The sequence below is a fragment of the Vulpes lagopus genome, chromosome 5, assembly GCF_018345385.1.
Source record: "Vulpes lagopus strain Blue_001 chromosome 5, ASM1834538v1, whole genome shotgun sequence".
Taxonomy (NCBI): domain Eukaryota; kingdom Metazoa; phylum Chordata; class Mammalia; order Carnivora; family Canidae; genus Vulpes; species Vulpes lagopus.
The window spans coordinates 39,981,068-39,988,174 of NC_054828.1; the positions used below are offsets into that span (position 1 = coordinate 39,981,068).

General features: G+C 40.4%; 1 pseudogene; it reads right to left on the reverse strand.

The window, feature by feature from the left end:
* Positions 1–336: 336 nt before the first annotated feature.
* Positions 337–1,558, reverse strand: LOC121491560 (annotated as a pseudogene).
* Between the last annotated feature and the right edge of the window lie 5,549 nt (positions 1,559–7,107).

Here is a 7,107-nt window from a genome sequence, read left to right on the forward strand (position 1 = left end):
TGCCTCATTTACTGGGAAAAATCAGATACAGGAAGTGGCCTTTAGGGACCCTTTTAACTTGAAAAATCACAACACTAGTACACAAGTCAAGTCTTAACACATTTAACATTTGCTTATTGACAGCCATGTCATAAAGTCAAATAAGATTAAACAGGTTTTACTTTTTTTCCCCTCACAAGAACATAAAAATTATGGAAGGGGAACTTAACAGGAAACCTTAAAAAGGTAACATAAGTTTTCCTTTTAGTAGTCCTTGGGTAGTTACGACAGAAAAGGTTCCACTTTTTTGTTTGTTTTCTTTGAACGGGGATTTTGGTCCAAAATTTTGTTTTGTGTTTAATATCTGCTTCTGCCTCCCCCTCTATCAGATCAGCTTCCTCCATGGCCACCACCTCTTGGAGCTCCGCGGCTTGAACTGCTGTAGGAATCACGTGGAGGAGGGTACCCCCTTTCCATAGAAGGGGGAAGCCCTCTTTCATGCCTGCCAACCGGGTCACGACCTCTTGAGTAGAGGTCACTTCCGCTGCTTGAGTGTCTCCACTTCCGCTTCCGCTGCTTGAGTGTCTCCACTTCCGCCGTATCCGTCACGTGAGCTGCTGTAATCATCACAGCGACTGCTTCCACCGTAAGATGGCGGGGGCCGTCATGTAGGTGGAGCACTACGTGAGTTACCATAACTCCCAGATGAATCTCTGTGGGAACCTCCACTTGGATGATCTGAATAGTCACGGTCACGACCATAGCCATCTCTATCACGATAGCCTCTTGATGGGCAGTCATCACGTGAACTGGAATGCCCATAATCACGGTAAGTATAATCTCTTGGTGGTGGTGCATAATCTCTCTTGTATCACGAGAATTTGGGTAATCTCTGCTTGAATGGCTGTCTTTAGTAGAATATCCATCATCTCTTGGGGACAAATACAGATCTCTACTAGAGGGCAGAGGTTCCCTTCGAGTTGGGCCTCCATCACTGTCTCTTCTGCTGACACAGGAGCTCTTCCTCCCCTTCCACTGCTGCTGTGAACTGGTCCTGAAGGGGCAGATCTTTTAGGAGGAGTGGTGGTGGTCCTCTTCTTACTGGAAGTGGTCCCCTGGAAGAACTCATGTTAAAATTCATGGAATAGCCACCATCATCCATGTGCCTTCCACGTGAAGGAGGTCCCCTGGTTCCTCCACTTCCTCCTCTTCCGCCCCTAAGACCTCTTGGAGGGCCTCTGCTTCTTGGAGGTGGAGGTGGTCCACGTCTACCACTTTCAAATGATGGTTTTGTGGCTTGTTCTACCTTGATGGCTTTTCCATCTAAGGACTTTTCCATTCATGTCTCTGGCTGCATCCTTAGCGTCTGCTGGGCTCTCAAAGGTGACAAAAGCAAATCCTCTTGATTTGTTGGTTTCATCATCTTTCATCTTTCATCAATAGAACTTCCACTATTCGTCCATATTTGCCAAATACTGCTTCCAAGGGCTTTTTCATTTGTTTCCGTATTGAGGCCACCAATGAAAAGCTTTCCTGGGCGATCTGCTTCAACCATTTTTCCCCCTGGTGAGAGTCAGAGGGGTGACGACCGTTCCAAGCTCCTGCGAGCTCCCCGCAGGGGCTTCGTAGCAGCTCAGCACAAGTGAGAGCCACCGGCTCTGAGAGTGGAAGAGGGAAGCCGCTAGCACTACTGCGCAAAGACCATTTTTATTTATTTTTTTTTTATTTTCTAGAAGTTACATTTTTATTTTATTTTTTTTAAAGATTTAATTTATTCATGAGAGACACAGAGAGAGAGAGAGAGAGAGAGGCAGAGACACAGGCAGAGGGAGAAGCAGGCTCCATGTAGGGAGCCTGGCGTGGGACTCGATCCCAGGTCTCTAGAATCAGGCCCTGGGCTGAAGGCGGCGCTAAACCACTGAACCACCAAGGCTGCCCTAGAAGTTACATTTTTAAATGAATATGCACATATTCCTAAAAGATTAACAAGAGTTGTCTTAATAAGTAATTAGGTGTTGTTATGAGTGGAACTGTATCCCCTCAAAAAAAGATATTTTGAAGTCCTCACTCCTGGTACTTTAGAATCACCTTATTTGGAAATAGGGTCCTTATAGATGTAGTTGGTAGGATGAGGTCGTTCTCCAGCAGGGTGCACTTCATCCAATATGACTAGTGTCCTTCTAGGAAGAGTAGAAGACAAACCACATAGAGAAGATGGCCATGTGAAGACAGAGGCAGAAATTACAGTAGTGCTACCACAAGCCACAGAATACACGGGGCAAGAGTGGATCCTAGAAGATTTGGAGGGAGCATGGCCCTGTCAACACCTTGATTTCCTACATTTGGCCTCCAAAAGTGTGAGTGTGACAAAATAAATTTCTATTGTTTTAAACCATTCACTTTGTGGTACTTTGTTATTGCAGACACAGGAAATTAATCCAAATATATACCCAATGTTACACATGTGTTCATGCAAACACACACACACAGACACACACACAGAAAGAGAACTCTCATTTTAACCAAATTACTGGATTTCTAAAAATCTAGTATAGTGATGAAATTTGGGGGCTGTGAACTTGAGAAATTAATTATAGTTATGCACGATACAACATTTACACAGTCTTTTAGGATACCGCATTTCCAAATATTTTGTACTGTAGGGGAACTGTGTGAAAAGAAAAAAACAAATATTTACAAAGGAGAAATAACACAGTATCTTTGAGAGAGGCAAGACAGCCTACTCTGAGGTTTAAAAAATTCAAAGGAAAATAGCTATAAGAGAACTATTTCTTTTTTTAATTTTTTCAAAAGAACTATTTCTAAATGGGCAGCTGCATTACAATATTTGTTATTACTAGACCATTTGAGTCTCAAAATAAGAATTTGACAGCAACAATAATTTCGTAATTTCATGATGAAACTTGGACAATTTTCACAACTTTAAATATGAAAACAATGAGCAAGGATGTGATACACAATTTTTTCCATGTCCATTGATACTAAATTTAGTATCTGTATATGATTTAATTTTTTGAAGAAAAACTGAAAGCTTTATTGAAAGGTATTATAGAGACCTAAAAGATGTAAAAAGATGTAAGACTCAGTGTCATAAATTAGGAGATGATTAGTCCCAAATTGATTAGTATGGTCAACAGAGTTCAAATTCCCAAGACTTTTGTTGTTGTTATTTCTTTGAGAGAGAGAGAGACGTGGAGGGGGGGTGGGGAGGGAAGAGAGTACAAGTAGGGAGAGAGGCAGAAGGAGAGGCAAAGGGAGAAGCAGGCTCCTGCTGAGCAGGGAACCCTATGTGGGGCTCAATCCCTGGACTCTGGGATCATGAGTTAAGCTGAAGGCAGACATTTAACCAACTGAGCCACCCAGGCACCCTTAAATTACCAAGATTTTTATATGAAATTAGACAAGGTGTTTATAAAATTTACATATAATGAATAGTTGAGAATACCAAAGACCCCTTCAATTCCCTTTCTCTATCTGGCTCTGTGAAACCCCAGTTAAAACCAGCTCTGCCTTCTCTAATTTTTGTATCATCATTGCTGATTGTAGCTAGAGAAAAGTATGTAACTATGCCAACCAGTCTGAATTCAGATTCATCATCACTGATCTCAAGTATACTCTAATGCTGTCAATCACACTACGTGTGTGACTTTATTGGAAATGTTCTTGAGAAAGCTTTTAGGGAGTCATAAGCAGTTCTGGGTCTTTTTTTTTTAAGATTTTATCTATTTATTCATGAGAGACACACAGAGGGAAGCAGAGACATAGGCAGAGGGAGAAGCAGGCTCCCTGTGGGGAACCCAATGCAGGACTCAATCCCAGGACCCCGGGATCATGACCTGAGCCAAAGAAAGATGGTCACTCACTGAGCCACCCAGGCACCCCAAGCACCTCTGTATCTTAACTGGTAAATTACGATTCAAGTATGGCATTCTTGCCTGTTACAGGATCATCCTGATTCTTTGAAGCCTTATAGACAGTTCATAATCATTCTCCATATTTAGATCAAAACCTGTCCAAAGCAATAACCTATTTGTTCTTTTGCATTATCAAGTCTCATCCTAGCTTAGTTATCAATTTGACTTTCATCTCTTTTGTCACTTTTTTAAAAGATTTATTTATTTATTTATTTATTTATTTATTTATTTATTTATGACAGATATGGGGAAAGAGAGAGGCAGAGACACAGGAGGAGGGAGAAGCAGGCTCCATGCCAGGAGCCTGATGTGGGACTCGATTCTGGGACTCCAGGATCACGCCCTGGGCCAAAGGCAGGCACTAAACTGCTGAGCCACCCAGGGATCCCCCTCTTTTGTCACTTCTAATAAAGCACTGCTGTTACATCCAGTGTGGATGGCCACCACCTAGGAAGACAGCATTCAAATGAATGATACTACTACTACTCATAATAAAAAAATTAGAAGAGAAAATATTATACTAATTTGGAGCTACAATGCTCTTAAAGGATTTTTTAGTTCATACATAGCTTCCAAATCTAAAGCTTGTGAGAAAGGTGGCATTTACCAAAAACAGCTGGAGGAGTACATGACAACCAGGCCCACCGCCCAGTTAAGACACACTTAGCTCTGCAGGCTCTCAAATGAACTACATCAGCAGATTTTCAATCTTGTTAACTATATTTTTAAAACATGTTCAACAATTTGGCAATCACTGTTTTGCATACAGCCTTCACCATAAGGTAGGGATAAAAAGCAAAGATTCTAGAGTCAAATTTACTTTGGTTTCCATCCTGACACTACCACTTACTAGGTTTGTGATTTTGAGCAATTGTCGTCTCTGTGCCTAATTCCTCATCTCTAAAATGGGAAGCATAATTGTGGTCACCATAGGGTAGTTTCAAGAATTAGTTGAAAAATCACAAAATACTTTTAAGAATGCCTAGCACACAAAAGTACAGTATACAGGTTAGTTTTTATTTATAAACATTATTGAGGATAGGCTTTTCCAAGATGGTGGAGGAGTAGGAGACCTTAGTTTTGTCTGGCCCCAGGAAATTAACTAAATAGCTATCAAATCATTCTAAACAACTGTGAACTCAACCAGAGATCTAAGAAAAGAATTGCTGCAATTCTACAAATAGAAAAACCAACCGTTCTCTGCAAGAAAGACAAAACCAAAAGAAAAAAAAATCACCTCAAAAAAGAGAACAACAGGCAATACTACTGCCAGGGACCTAACCAGTATGGATATAAGTAAGATGTTAGGAGTTCAAAATAATGATTATAAAGATACTAGCCAGGCTTGGAAAAAGCATAGAAGACACTAGAGAATCTATTTCTGGAGAAATAAAAGAAATAAAATCTAATCAAGTCAAAATCAAAAAGGCTGGTATGCCTTTGTGGTTCAGCAGTTGAACGCCTGCCTTTGGCTTAGAGCCAAAGAGTCCTGAGATCGAGTCTCCACATTGGGCTTCCTGCGTGAAGCCTGCTTTTTCCTCTGCCTATGTCTCTGCCTCTGTGTGTGTGTGTGTGTGTGTCTCTCATAAATAAATAAATAAAATCTCTTTTTAAAAATCAAAAAGGCTATTAAGAGATGGTAGAACAATATTAGAATAATTGGGATCCCAGAAGAAGAGGAAAGAGGGGAGCAGAAGGTATATTGGAGCAAATTATAGCTGAGAACTTCCCTAAGCTGGAGAAGGAAACAGGCATTAAAGTCCAAGAGGCACAGAGAATCCCCCTCAAAATCAATAAAAAAGGTCAACACCTTGGCATATAATAGTGAAGCTTGCAAATCTCAGAAACAAAAAGAAAATTCTCAAAGCAGCTCAGGACAAGACATCCATAACCTACAAGGGAAGAAACATTAGACTGGCAGCAGACCTATGCACAGAGACCTGGTAAGCCAGAAAGGACTGGCACCATATATTCATCATATACCATTATATGGTAAGTGAGAAAAATATGCATCCAAGAATATTTATCCAACTAGGATGTCATTCACACTAGGAGAGATAAAAAGCTTCCAGGACAAACATAAACTAGAGGAATTTGTGATCACTAAACCAGCCCTTCAAGAAATATTAAAGGGGACACTTTAAGTTAAGAAAGAGCCCCAAAACAACATAGACCAGAAATGAACAAGGACAATCTACAGAAAGAGTGACTTTACAAGTAATACAATGGCACTAAATTCATATCTTTCAGTAGTTACTCTGAATGTAAATGGGATAAATGCCCCCATCAAAAGACATCAAAAGGGTATCAGATTGGATGAAAAAGCAAGACCCATTGATACACTCTCCGAAAGTGACTCATGTTAGACCCAAAAACACCTTCAGATCGAAAGTGAGGGAGTGGAAAACCATTTATCATGCTAATGGATATCAAAAGAAAGCTGGAGTAGCAATCCTTACATCAGACAAATTAGATTTTATTTTATTTTTTTAAGATTTATTTATTTATGATAGAGAGAAAGAGAGAGAGAGAGAGGGGCAGAGACACCAGAGGAGGGAGAAGCAGGCTCCATGCCGGGAGCCCAATGTGGGACTCAATCCCAGGACTCCAGGATCGCGCCCTGGGCCAAAGGCAAGCGCTAAACCACTGAGCCACCCAGGGATCCCCAGACAAATTAGATTTTAAACCAAAGACTGTAATAAAAGATGAGGAGGGACACTATATCATAATTAAAGGGTCTATCCATCAAGAAGATCTAACAATTGTAAATATTTATCCCCCAACACAGGAGCAGCCAACTGTATAAACCAATTAATAACAAAATTAAAGAAACACATTGATAATGTACAATAATAATAGGGGACTTTAACACCCCACTCATAACAATGGACAAATCACCTAAGCAGAAGATCAACAAGGAAACCAGGGCTTTGAATGACACACTGGGCCAGAAGGACTTCACATATATATATTCAGAGCATTCCATCCAAAGCAATAGAATATACATTCTACTTTAGTGCACATGGAACATTCTCTGGAATAGATCACATATTGGGTCACAAATCAAGTCTCAACTGATACAAAAAGATTGGGATCATTCCCTGCATATTTTCAGACCACAATGCTTTAAAACTTGAACTCAATCACAAGAGGGAATTTGGAAAGAACTCAAATACACGGAGACTACAGAATA